Source organism: Giraffa tippelskirchi, chromosome 5 (genome assembly GCF_054371585.1).
Source record: "Giraffa tippelskirchi isolate mGirTip1 chromosome 5, T2T-mGirTip1v1.2.pri, whole genome shotgun sequence".
In the NCBI taxonomy this organism is placed as follows: domain Eukaryota; kingdom Metazoa; phylum Chordata; class Mammalia; order Artiodactyla; family Giraffidae; genus Giraffa; species Giraffa tippelskirchi.
Window position 1 is genome coordinate 41684453 of NC_137279.1, and position 14084 is coordinate 41698536.

General features: G+C 40.9%; 1 long non-coding RNA gene across 1 annotated transcript in view; it reads right to left on the reverse strand.

Moving 5' to 3' along the window:
* Positions 1-4053: 4053 nt before the first annotated feature.
* The window catches only part of LOC145506023 (uncharacterized), a 287451-nt gene continuing 277420 nt past the window's right edge, over positions 4054-14084 (reverse strand). The window contains exons 5-6 of the long non-coding RNA XR_014053455.1: positions 11885-11949; positions 4054-7716 (exon numbers count right to left, since the gene is read on the reverse strand). This is a non-coding gene — a long non-coding RNA (uncharacterized LOC145506023). The remainder of the gene's footprint in view (positions 7717-11884; positions 11950-14084) is intronic.

Consider the following 14084-nt stretch of genomic DNA (forward strand, 5'->3'; position numbering starts at 1 on the left):
ACTTGTTTCACTAAGTGTAATACCCTCCAAGTCCATCCATATTGTCGCAAATGGCAAAATTTCATTCTTTTTTTTATGGCTGAGTAAATAGTCCATGGTATATATTGAACGGATATACCAAATATGCTTAGCCATACTCACTAAAGGACATTGGATTGCTTCCAGTTTTCAATGAATAAAGCTTCTAAAAATATTCAATTACAGGTTCTTGTGTAAACATGTTTCCCCCCAACCCTGGGATAAATGCTTAGGACTTTAATTCCAGGGTTGTATGGTAAGTACATGCTCAGTTTAAGAAATTGCCGAACTATTTTCTAGAGCGTCTATACCATTTTACAATCCTCCCACCTTAGTCTATGCTTCTCTCTTAAGCTCCAGACCTTTGATTCCAACTGCTTATTGGGCAAATTGCCTTGGATCTCTCCCATCCTGAAACTCAGTATGTTAAAATGTGAGTTCATTTTCTTCTCTTACACACCAGTGATCTTCTATTATTTTCTGTCTTCACTAACATAACCATTTACTACCCAATGTAGACACTGAAAGCCACTTTGGATTCCTCTTTCTCACCTATTTCCACATTAAATCCAAAACTTGGATAGGCCCATTTTAACTCTCGTCTTTCAAACAGAGAAGACAGATCATTATTATCCACCAATAATTATAAATATCTAAGCATTCACATAATGATGTCCTAGCTTGGGGTACTTCCTTGTCAAATTAAGCACAGGTATTTTAGAGTTGGTAGGTATATTAATGCTTATGGTATGGAGAAGTGACATAGACTTGCTGGTCACATATAAGTAGGTCTAAATTGCTAAGTGAACTTAAAACCCTCTGCATAGTAGCAGACTAGAAAACACAGATTTATTCTGGGAAGAGCTCTAGACTTCTCTCTGGGTTAAAATGGCAAATAAATTCTACTATATTTATGAAACAAGTATTTTAGCAGTGTAGAGACTGTCAAACAACCATATTATGGCCCAGTCTGCTGGCTTAGATCCACTGTCAGTTATAATAATGTGTGGTGGTGGTTCAGTCACTAAGTCAACTGTAGCCTGCCAGGCTCCTCTGTCCATGGGATTCTCCAGGCAAGAATACTGGAGTGGATTGTCATTTCCTTCTCTAGGGGATCCTCCTGACCCAGGAATCAAACCTAGGTCTCCTACATTGCAGGCAGATTCTTTACCGACTGAGCTACAAAGGAAGCCCATAATAATGTGTAAAAGTCACCAAGGAATTTAGCTAATATTAATAATAATTGTGCCTTGATGGCTCAGGAACTAAATATCTACATTTAAAATTTTTGAAAGAAATTTTCAAGTTGTTTGTGAGATGAGCCAGGGCACACTTGTTTCTGGTCAATACTCTGGCCATTTGACAGAATTTGAGTCATACCTCACTGCTGTTACTAACTATTCTTACCTAGTTAGGTCAACCGCATGACCCCAGGCTCCAAACTATGTCTTCTTTGTCCAAGGAACAAATTATCCTTAGATCAAATTCTCAGAGACATGACTTAACACTCATCAAATTGACATTCTGAAATAAAGGCCCTGTCAGTGCTGAGAAGTAAAATAAAGAAATGTACAATGAAGAGTCAGGTGCCAATCCACTTAGTGGAGATTACTGTCCATTTCTTGGAGATGACCCTTTTCTTGTCTTCTTGTGGTGGGAGATGAGGATCAGAGTTAGCAATACCAACTGTGGCCAGAACACATACACCACAGTTGTGGTTGTTGGAAAGTCTCCTATGTTACCCTCTTCCTGTCTTCTTTTCCAGTTGGGTAGCCAATTCCACTTCTGGTGGAAAAGCCATCATCTCTTTTGCATTTAGTATAAATGTCTATTAAGAAACTGGTTATATTGAAAGCAATTAGTAATATCGTGTCCCTAGAGACTGTGTAGTGTGACTGCTTGGCATAATTGTAGGTGAGGAAGCCAACCCAGCTTTGTAACAATGGGGACTATGTTCAGGAAATTCCCCATTTAAGCTCATTTCCAACCAGTTTTGTTCAATGAGTCCTATGGGACATTGAAGTCCTTGGACGCTAGAGCCATTATTACTGTTATAACCAGGTTCCATCACGTTACTGGACTGTCACCAACAGCTATAAAGGGAAAACATTCATAAGACTGCAGCCTTAGACATGAGAAAGAGGCCAGGCTCCTACCTCTTGTCTTCTTGCTTGGAGCACAACTCATTTCCAATCCATCTTTTCTTGCCAGCTACTCAGCATCCAGGTTTGACTTTCCTGTGGATATACTGGACATACAGTGAGTCTAAGAAAGCGAAGCTGGAGAACTAGACATAATAGTTTGCTGCAGAATCAGCTAATCTTCTGAGAAGTTTGTCTCGCGTAGGCCCAGACACCTGCAAAATTTTCAGGGAAGAGCTCACTCACTCTCGCTTAAGTCTTTCTGTGTTAGCTTTCCATTGATGCAGTAATAAGTGATCGATCACAAATGTATTATCTTATAGTCTTGTAGGTCAGAAGTCTGACAGGTCTCTCCTGGCTAAAATCAAGGTGTCACAGGGCTGCATTCCTTTCTGAAGGTTCTAGGGGAAGATCCACTTCCCTGCTCATTCGAGCTGGTAATAGAATTCAGCTCCTTGTGCTTTAGAACTAAGGTTTCTGATTTCTTGCTTGCCGTCAATTCAGGGCTTTTCCCAGTTTCTCAAGGCTATTCACTTTCCTAGGTTTGTGGCCCCCTCCCTCCATCTTCAAAGCCAGCAATAGAGGGTAAACTCATTCTCTCACTTTGACTCTCTTCTCTTTTTCCCTCTATCTCATCCTTTTGTAACTTAGCCAGGACATGTTTTCTGCCTTTAAGGTCTCATGAGATTAGACTGGGCCCACATAGGTAATCCAGAATTATCTCACAATCTATAGGTCTATACCCTTCATTACATTAGGAAATTCTCTCTTGCCATTTCATGCAACAGACAAATTCCAAGACTTTGAGTTTGAGCATTTGGGGAGGTCCACTACTGTGCCTATTAAATTATCTAAAGGTAAGAACTCATTCATTCATTTATTTATTTTCTCAACAAACATTTATTTAGTGCCTTTTATATACCAGACAATTTACAAGGCATTGGATGTTCTGGCCTTTTTCATTTGTGAACTGTGAGAGGTGATAAAGAATTTGTGCATTGAGCAAATTTATCTGCTGAATTTTCTCTTGTGCCGCATATCGTCCACAAGAGGAAGAGGCCTGGGAGGGAACTGACAACATAGGAGACTCTCCAACAACCATAACTGTGGTATATGGTCATCCATCTCTAACTCCTATGCTGATTCAATTCACTTTTCACAGATTGGGGCTGGGTGTCAGATGAGGAATTAATGATGTATATGGACTACTGTGGGAGTTATCTTTAATTCAGAAAGAATCAATTCAGGTAACAATACATAAAGACATATGATATGAGCTATGGTGTGACACTAGTATCCATAAATACAAGTTTTTCTCTATAAGAGCTTATGATTTAATTCAGGAGATATGACACTTCAAATAGTTTAATAATAATGCAGAGCAATATTTCATTTAATCGAAGCAAAAGTCATGCTTTACTTACAGGGAGCCTAAGAATGACACAACCAATGCAAGCCTGAGATGTAGGAAAACTTCCTTTCTTTGTGTACATCATCAGCTGGGGTGGGCTGGTAGTGGAAGAAGAGGATCAGAGTTAGCAACATCAGCTGTGACCAGAACATCTCATTAATTGATGGACTACAAATAAAAGATAGCACTGCCATTATATATTCTTTCTCTGTTATCTTCCTTGAACAAGGGAAAACTAGGAAAAATTACATAAAATACAATACTCAAACAGTGACAAAACCAAATGCTGGTGAGGACATGGAGTAACAGGAACTTTCATTCATTGCTAATGGAAATACAAAACTATACAGCTATTTTGAAAGGCAGTTCGGCAGTTCCTTACAGAACTAAATATACCCTTACCATATGATCCAACATACTTGCTTGTTGGTATTTATTCAAATGAATCGAAAACTTATGCCCACATAAAAAGCTGCACACAGATGTTTATAACAGCTTTATTCACATTTGTCAAAACCTGAAAATGATCAACGTGTCCTTCAGTAGATGAATGGATAAACAAACTATGGTACACTCAGAAAGTAGAAAGTACTAAAAAGAAATGCACTATCAAACCATGAAAATATATGAAAAAAACTTGAATGTATATTACTAACTATATGATATTCTAGAAAAGGTTAAACTATGGAGACAATAAAAAGATTAGTGGTTGCCACAGGTTTGGAGACACAGAGGCTCTTTAGGGCAGTGAAACTATTCTGTATAATACCACAATGGTAGATACATATCATTAGAAATTCATCCAAACGCATAGAATGTATGACACCAACAGTGAACCCTAAGGTATATTATGAACTTTGGGTGACAATGATGTGTCAACGTAGGTTCATCAATTATAAAAAATGTACCCCAGAGTGATGGGGCCTGTGGGTGATGGTGTAGGTTGTGCATGGGAAGGGGTAAAGAGTTATATGGAAGCTCTGTATATTCAGCTCTTTTTCCTATGAGCATAAAAGTACTCTACAAATAAAGCCTATTTTTAAAAATTCCATTGCTACTATTTTCTGAGCACCTATTTTGTGTCAGACACCAGGCCAATCTATGTAAGCTATCTCTTGTTCTAAAATAGATGCTATTAACTTTTGGAGGGGGCTCCAAAGTCACTGCAGATGGTGATTGCAGCCATGAATTAAAAGACGCTTACTCATTGGAAGGAAAGTTATGACCAACCTAGATAGCATATTAAAAAGCAGAGACGTTACTTTGTCAACAAAGGTCCGTCTAGTCAAGGCTATGGTTTTTCCAGTAGTCACGTATGGATGTGAGAGTTGGACTATAAAGAAAGCTGAGCGCCGAAGAATTGATGCTTTTGAACTGTGGTGTTGGAGAAGACTCTTGAGAGTCCCTTGGACTGAAAGGAGATCCAACCAGTCCATCCTAAAGGAGATCAGTCCTGGATATTCATTGAAAGGACTGATGTTGAAGCTGAAGCTCCAATACTTGGCCACCTGATGCGAACAACTGACTCATTTGAAAAGACCCTGATGCTGGAAAAGATTGAGGAAAGGAGGAGAAGGGGACGACAGAGGATGAGATGGTTGGATGGCATCACTGACTCAATGAACGTGAGCTGGGGTAAGTTCCGGGAGTTGGTGATGGACAGGGAGGTCTGGCGTGCTGTAGTTCATAGGGTTACAAAAAGTCAGACACGACTGAGTGACTGAACTGAACTGAACTGAATTTTGTCCTACATTTTAGAAAACTGTTACTTGTCCAGAATAAATGAGTTTGTCAAGGTCATTCAGTTAATAAGTGAGAACCTGAGATGCTAACCTGTATTCCCTGGCTGAAAAGATCAAGTACTTTTTTTTTTTTTATTATACTATACTGTCTTCGGGAACCTGCCTGCCAATGCAGAAGACTTATATAAGAGACGTCTTCCAGTTCAGTTCCTGGGTTGGGCAACCCACTGTAGTATTCTTGCCTGGAGAATCCCATGGACAGAGGAGCCTGGCGGGGTACAGTCCATAGGGTTGCAAAGAGTCAGACATGACTGAAGCAACTTAGCATGCATGCACGCATGCATACTGTCTTCTCTAATAACCAAAAATACATATTCCTTTTTATAAATACAAAGTGAAGGGAATTATATTTAACAACATGGAGGACACTTGATAACAATCACTGAATCTTCAAGCAGAAAGATACCTGACTAAGAAACTAGGAAATAAAAAGTTTATGGCTAGAAGAACAGAAACTAAGAAGATACATAGGAAGTAGCTATAAGTCCTTTCCAAAGAAGAACACTATTTAAAGGCCAGTTATATCTAGAGGATTCAAACTTCCAATTATGGAGAAGTATTCAGGTATGACCTAGATCAAATCCCTTATGAGTATACAGTAGAAGTGACAAATAGATTTAAGGGACTAGATCTGATAGACAGAGTGCCTGATGAACTATGGACAGAGGTTCATGACATTGGACAGGAGACAGGGATTAAGACCATCCCCATGGAAAAGAAATGCAAAAAGGCAAAATGGCTGTCTGAGGAGGCCTTACAGATAGATGGGAAGAGAAGAGAAGTGAAAAGCAAAGGAGAAAAGGAAAGATATTCCCATCTGAATGCAGAGTTCCAAAGAATAGCAAGGAGAGATAAGAAAGCCTTCCTCAGTGATCAATGCAAAGAAATAGAGGAAAACAACAGAATGGGAAAGACTAGAGATCTCGTCAAGAAAATTAGAGATACCAAAGGAACATTTCATGCAAAGATGGGCTCGATAAAGGACAGAAATGGTATGGACCTAACAGAAGCAGAAGATATTAAGAAGAGGTGGCAAGAATACACAGAAGAACTGTACAAAAAAGATCTTCATGACCCAGATAATCACGATGGTGTGATCACTCACCTAGAGCCAGATATCCTGGAATGTGAAGTCAAGTGGGCCTTGGAAAGTATCACTATGAACAAAGCTAGTGGAGGTGATGGAATTCCAGTTGAGCTATTTCAAATCCTGAAAGATGATGCTGTGAAAGTGCTGTACTCGATATGCCAGCAAATTTGGAAAACTCAGCAGTGGCCACAGGACTGGACAAGGTCAGTTTTCATTCCAATCCCAAAGAAAGGCAATGCCAAAGAATGCTCAAACTACCGCACAATTGCACTCATCTCACATGCTAGTAAAGTAATGCTCAAAATCCTCCAAGCCAGGCTTCAGCAATACGTGAACCGTGAACGTCCAGATGTTCAAGCTGGTTTTAGAAAAGGCAGAGGAACCAGAGATCAAATTGCCAATATCTGCTGGATCATTGAGAAAGCAAGAGAGTTCCAGAAAAACATCTATTTTTGCTTTATTGACCATGCCAAAGCCTTTGACTGTGTGGATCACAATAAACTGTTTTAACATTACTAGGACAGATGGAAGCCCCGCCCAAAAGATGAGTATCATTAACAAAAACACGAATGGGCTCATTCATCCAATCTACAGGCTGGAAAGAAGGTGGATTAGGCCCAATGAACTTTTTCTGCACTGGAGGGCCTCGGCTGACAAGCCAACACAGCAAGCATAGCCACAAGCATTACCATGGGAGTGGCCTCATATCTCCCCCTTTCTATTAATTCTTCAGCTTGCTGAGAGAGGTGTTTCAGCTGGCCCCATGTTGGCACCGTGCTGGAGGTAGTTGCTTGAGTACGATGATGGTGATGAGGTGCAGCAGAATACAGTTGGACTCGATCAGCATGTCTCTCTTGAAGCGCCAGGTGCCTGAAGCGATGTACTAGCAGTGAAGCCTCAGGTGAAGGGTCACTCGCCCTTCGGCTTTTCCTTGGTTCCCCCAGGTCCGGACTTGACAAGCTTCTGATCTCCCCATTTTCCCTCAGTCCCGGACTCCAGGACTCCAGGGATCTCAGTGACCTCAGGGGTCTTTGTGATCTTGGAGATCTCATGGGGCTGGACATGTCGAGTTAGTCTGTCAGGAATCTAAACAGGAGAAGTGGAATCCTGCGGAAACACACAAGCATACCCTCTCCCGCGAGTTAACAGCACATCTGGCCCTTTCCGCTCTCCGGTAAGGAGGTCTTTCCACTTGACCAGGGGCCGAGTTGCAGCCCCCTCAGGAATCCAGTGTCTCATCATTGCAGTCTGCCCCTGTGTGTGTACGTTTAAATGATTAATTACAAACAAAGCATGGTGTAGAACATGATGTGGAGAGGAATACTTAAACTCTACCTGTCTTAATTTAGCTATCTGATTTTTTAAAGTCTGGTGCGCCCTTTCCACTATGGCTTGGCCTTGGGGATTATAAGGTATTCCTGTTGAATGCAGTATAGAAAATTGTTGACAAAATCTCTTAAAGGCAGCAGAAGTATAAGCTGGGGCATTATTTGTTTTTATCTGTTTAGGGAGTCCTATTTGGGAAAAGCATTGAAACAAGTGCTGAATTACATCTTTTGCTGCTTCACCTGATCTGGCAGAAGCTATAATAACATGAGAAAAGGTATCCACGGTAACATGCACAAAGGACAGTTTCCCAAAGACTTGGGTGTGAGTTACGTCCATTTGCCAGAGAGCATTAGGCCTAAGGCCTCGGGGATTTACTCCTAATGGTAGAGATGGATTAGATGTTGGGCAGTTTGGACATAACTTGACTATTTGTCTAACTGCCTCCCTAGGGATATGAAACTCATACCTTAAACCAGCTGCATTTTGATGGTGAATTTTGTGAGAATTTTTAGCCTTGTCAATCTTTTCATGTAAGTTTAAAGCAATTACTTTAGTTAATGCATCTGCCAAAGCATTTCCCTTATGTAAAGGGCCAGGCAAGCCGGAATGGGCTCTAATATGTCCCACAAAATATTTCTTATCTCTATGCTTAATCTCTTTTTGTAAATCAAATAACAAGGAGAAGATGGTAGTCTTATTTTCCGGAATATTAGCAGTCTCAATATGAGGAAACAACCCTACAATATATCGCGAGTCAGTCAAAAGTTTGAAGGCACGGCCTCTCAAATGTTGAAAAGCCCAAATCACTGCTCTTAACTCAGCTCTTTGGGCAGATGTCTCTACAGTTACCTGAACATGGGATTTTCCATTAATAATTGTGACTGCTGTACCATTAGAGGAACCATTTGTGAAAACTAAAATTGCCCCTTCTAAAGGTTGAATAGAAAATTTCCTCGGAAAAATCACAGAATGTATTTTCAAAAAACGCAAAAGGGGGCTTGAGGGTAAATGAAACAAAATTTGTCCCCTGAAATCTATCAGGGCAACTTGCCAATCATCACTATTTTGTAAAAGAAATTGCAGTTGATCATTATTGAATGTAATCACTATATTTGCTATCTCCTTCCCAAAAAGTTCCACACTTCTTTTTCTACCTTTTATAATTAATTGTGCCACCAAGCTGGGATAAGATAAAACTATTTTTCTTGGGGTCACTGGTAGATGGAGCCATTCCAATGGGCCTTCTTGCCACAAGCATCCTGTAGGTGTATGTTCTGTGCCGAGAATAATTAAATCCTATCCTCTGGTAATATTAATTTTAATTAACTGATCATTTAAAGCCTCATCCACTTTAACAAGAGCCAACTCTTCCTCACTAGTCAGTTCTCTCTTAGAACTGGGATTAGGATCGCCCCTTAAGCAATCAAACAAAGGCTTTAAATTTGCAGTACTCAGTCTTAAATATGGGCGTATTCAATTAATAGCCCCTAATAATTTTTGGAAATCATTTAAAGTTAGTCAATGATCTCTTCACAGCTGCAAAGGAGCATGACTCACAGTATGGGTATTTAACACCCTTCCTAAATAAGAAAAAGGAGGATTATTTGTATCTTATCTGGAGCTATCTTCAAACCCCAGTTTTCCAAGGCCTCAATCAATTCAGATAAGATTTGTTGCAATAAGGCTCTATCTTTATGGGCAGCCAAAATATCATCCATGCAGTGTATCAAATATAAATCTTTATACTTCCCTCTAACATTTTGCACAGCTTGATCCATAAATTTCTGACACAAGGTGGGGCTATTTTTCATTCCCTGAGGCAAAACCTTCCATTGAAACCTTCTATGCTGTCACCTCAGTCGTGTCCGACTCCGTGCGACCCCACAGGCTCTGCCGTCCCTGGGATTCTCCAGGCAAGAACACCGGAGTGGGTTGCCATTTCCTTCTCCAATGCATGAAAGTGAAAAGTGAAAGTGAACCTTCTATAGGGCTGTTTAAAATTACCTGAAGGAAAACTGAAGGCAAATCTCTTACAGTCTTGAACAGCCAGGGGGATAGTAAAGAAACAATGTTGTAGATTTATGACTATTACATTATATTGAAAGGGCACAGCTACTGGGGAAGGGAGACCTGGCTGAAGGCCCCCCATGTCTTCCATAGTTGCATTTATAGCTCTCAAATCTTGTAACAATCTCCATTTTCCTGATTTTTTCTTAATGACAAAAATAGGAAAATTCCAGGGGCTATTAGAAGGCTCTATATGGCCGGCCACCAGTTGCTCCATAACTAAATCCTCAGCTGCCTGCAGCTTTTCAGCTGTTAAGGGCCATTGCTCCACCCATACCGGTTCATCAGATTTCCAGGTAATAGGGTCTGCAGCAAGAGCAACAGCCTCTAGGATAAATTTGAATATCCTAAACCTTTTTATTCTTGTTAGGAACCGTTTTTAATGGGGAAACAATTCCCTGCTGATCTTTACAAAGCCCCTTGTCAGGATTATACCTCATTTGCAGCATTTGGTTAGTAACCTTTTCATCTGGGCTATATAAAAGCATTCCCATCTGAGATAATATATCTCTCCCCCCATAAAGAAAAAGGCAGTGAAGGAATCACATATGGGCAAAAAGTGTCTTGTGCCTCCTTCTCATCTGACCATGTCAAAATTTGTGAGCTCTTAGCAACCAAGGGCACTGACCCTATTCCTGCCAAGCTGGCATTGGTCAGATGTGTCGGCCAGATGTGTTAGATGAGGGCCAATCTTTTCCAGCAATGCAAGAGACATCTGCTCCAGTATCCAACAGCCCTGACATTTTATTTCCTTGAATTAAAAGATCTTTAAAAGGCCTTGAAGCTGTAATTTCCTGCACCCAAAAGGCTAGATCACTAGATCCAAATCCTCTGGGGCCCCTAGCTTGAGAAGTCAAGGTTTTTCCTGTCTGATAATAAGGTAAAAGCAAAACCTGTGTTATTCTTTGACCTTTATTATTTTGCACAGTATTGGCAGGTGGCGAGATCAAAACTTTAATTTCTCCAGTATAATCAGAATCTACTACACCAGGCACCACCGAAATTCCTTGAAGGGAAAGCGAGCTACGCCCCAGCACATGTCCTACAATGCCCTCAGGCAGGGGTCCAGCCACTCCCGTTGGAATCAGAGCTTCCTCGCCTTTCCTTTTTGTTTTGGTAAAAACTACTGGAAAGGCCATAGAGAATTCCAAGTCCCCCTGTTGTTCCGCTTCTCTTCTAGCCTGGGTGAGGCCCCCCTGAGGGGGCTTTCTCCAAGGAGCATGCTCTGTATATTGTGCATTCGTCTGCTTCAAAAGCTTCTTTGTTTCAGAAAACTCCTTATCTTCCTCAGCCTCAGGCAATGCTCTGGGAGGCTTTGGGGGCAAAGAGGGGAACTCCTTGGCCCTGGGAGGTGCAAAAGGAGGCGGCCCAGAGATCACCTTAAATCAGAGAGTGATGGCTAAATTTTTAAAGGTTTGCGTAGAGGAGGAGGGGCCTCGCTAGGGGGCTCGGCTGCAGCGACCTGCAAGTCCTCTCGTTCCTCAGGAGGGTGAGCACAGTCTCCCTCCTTGTCTTCGTCAATGGCAGAAAACATGATCTGCACGGAAGGCAGAGGCCCACCATCCACTGCTGTAGCCTCTCCCATAGGCTGTCTAACAGCCTCATGCCGAGGGTCCAGGAAGTCCCTAATCATTTTCCACAGAGCAAAAGCATCTACCGGAACCTTTTCTGGCCCATGCAAAGTATAAAACAAATGTAAATGACCTCCAACCTTAGTCCAGGTTTCTAGATTTACGGTGCCCTCCTCAGGAAACCATGGGCATTGCTCTTGGACAAAAATTAGAAATTTAGACAGCCTTCCTTTGCTTACTTTAACGCCTCTATGGGCTAACATGTGAAGTAATATTTCAATAAACATTTGTCTATTCTTGGATGCAGAGAGACCGATTTTCCTAGAGAATATTCTTAGTGATTCTGTATCCTCCTCACCCTGCCTAAACTGCAGAGGGGTGCTGGCCACCCACAGATACAAGCCTAACCGTCCGTCCGGTGTTGCATTTACGAAATTACTTAATTAATTACTTACCCTTCAGGTGTTCTCTGTTCAGGCGCCACTTGCCAGAATCCAGCTCCAGCAGCCAGGGAATCACCCTGAAGGGATGAACGGTGTCAGCGGAGAATGATGCAGCCTCTCACTCAAAGTACTGGACTGCAACTTTATTTCAAGCATCAGGTTTTCTTGTATACTTTTACAAAAGCATTAGGTCAGAGGTTTGACATCTTCAGTTTCCCCTCACCCAGATTTATGGTCTCTATAAATCATTGTTGTCCTTCAGAGTTCCCTCTTAAGTATCCTTGTGATTACATTGTAACTCATGTTTGTCTCTGGGCTGCATACTGCATTCCTCAGTTTATTTCTTATCTTTCTAAATCCTGTTTTCCCTAGTAACTTATGCTCATTATCTCCTAAAAAGGCTTCTAGCTATTAGTATCTCTAAAATTCCTAGTCTCTATAAGCTATAGTAAAATATGCCAACACTACAACATACCTTAAACTTTTAGCTTCTAACTATTCTTAATTATTCCTAAACCCTAAACTCAGCAAACTTCTTTTGCCATAAACATTTCCCTCACAAGCAGGTCTCAATAACAATCTTTCCCATGGCCTCAAGCTGCAGCCTATGTGCTCATCCTGGAACATTCTTTGTAAAGGTCCTTGAACAAATGTAACTTTATGGATTATTTCCTGGGCAACTGCAGAAGGCTTTGTGCTGTCTCATGCAAGAACAATAAGCACCTTAACATACTTTCCAGCCAACTCAACCGAAGGAAGGAAAGGACAAGTCAGAATCGCAAGACCTAACTCCTTCATCCTGGGACCGTGCCTGCGGGATGAGGAAAGGGGGTTGGGTCCGTGCCTCCATTTTGTCAGTAATGCCTAAGGCGGCTCCCGACAATATATGATCCACACTTTTTTAAAAAAGGCGCTGTAATAGAGACTGATTCCAAAATAACTCAGGTATTGGAAAATGAGACAAAGATTTTAGGTTAGCCATTATAATTATTCTCAACACTGTAGAGGAAAATATGGTCATAATTAATGAACAAATAGGAAATCTCAGCAGAGAAATGGAAACTACAAGAAAGTATGGGTATTCTAGAACTAAAACACGTTTCTAAAATTTTTAAATTCACTGACTGGACTTAACAGTAGATTGGAGATGACCAAATAGAATGAATGAACTTGAAGTTAGCTAAATAAGAATTACACATTCTGAAGAACAGAAAGATTGCATACAACAGAGAAAAACAGAAGGAAGAAAAAGAAAAAAGCCTCAGTGACTTGTGGAACTGATAATATGGTTGGGTAAGATAATACAAAGGGGCTTCCCTGGTGGTTCAGTGGTAAAGAATCCACCTGCCAATGCAGGAAACTCAGGCTTGATCTCTGGGTTGGGAAGATCCCCTAGAGGAAATGGAAACCCACTCTAGTATTCTTGCCTGGGAAATCTCATGAACAGAGGAGCCTGGAGGGCTACAGTCCAAGGGGTTGCAAAGGAGTAGGACATGCTTAGCAACTAAACAACAAAAACAAAGACAATACAAAGATATTTTCTTACTGACCATAACCCACATTTCCTACATTCTAAATAACTGCTATCTTCATATACTAAATCAGCTTTCAGGATGATGTCAATACTTGGCTCATTCTATGAGGTCTGCTGTTCTCATTTTCAGTGGTGCTATTATTTAACTTACCCAGCTGTTATTGAGCCTTTTGTTTTTCTTGTATCAGCCACTGTGCTAACTGTTGTAGAAAGTAGATGAAATAGATACTATACTTGAGAGGGCATGTAATGAGTGCAACACTAGAGATTCAGGCAAAGTGCTATTGTGTTATTGTGATGAGATGTTCACTAGAGAAATTTGTTCAGCAACTGTCCGCCTTATTTTATTGGAGAGATCAGGAGAAGGAGTTGACCCCACAGTGTTGCAGTCCCTCCCTCTCTTCTCTCTGGGATTTGCTTGTCCATAGAGAATTTGTGTCCTACTCAATGATATATGGTATAAGGCATTGCCCCTGCTGGACAAACCTTGTGTTGGCCATTTGAGGTCAGAGACTTAAGTGGCTAAGTCCAATTCTGTGAGCAATGTTAAAAAGTCAGTTGCTGAAGACCTAAGCCAAGTTCACTGAAAATGTATGCCTACATTAACATTTTTAGTGGTGGTATAGTATTTTGATGACCTATATGTACTATAGTTTAGGTTGTTTCTGATTTTTTTTT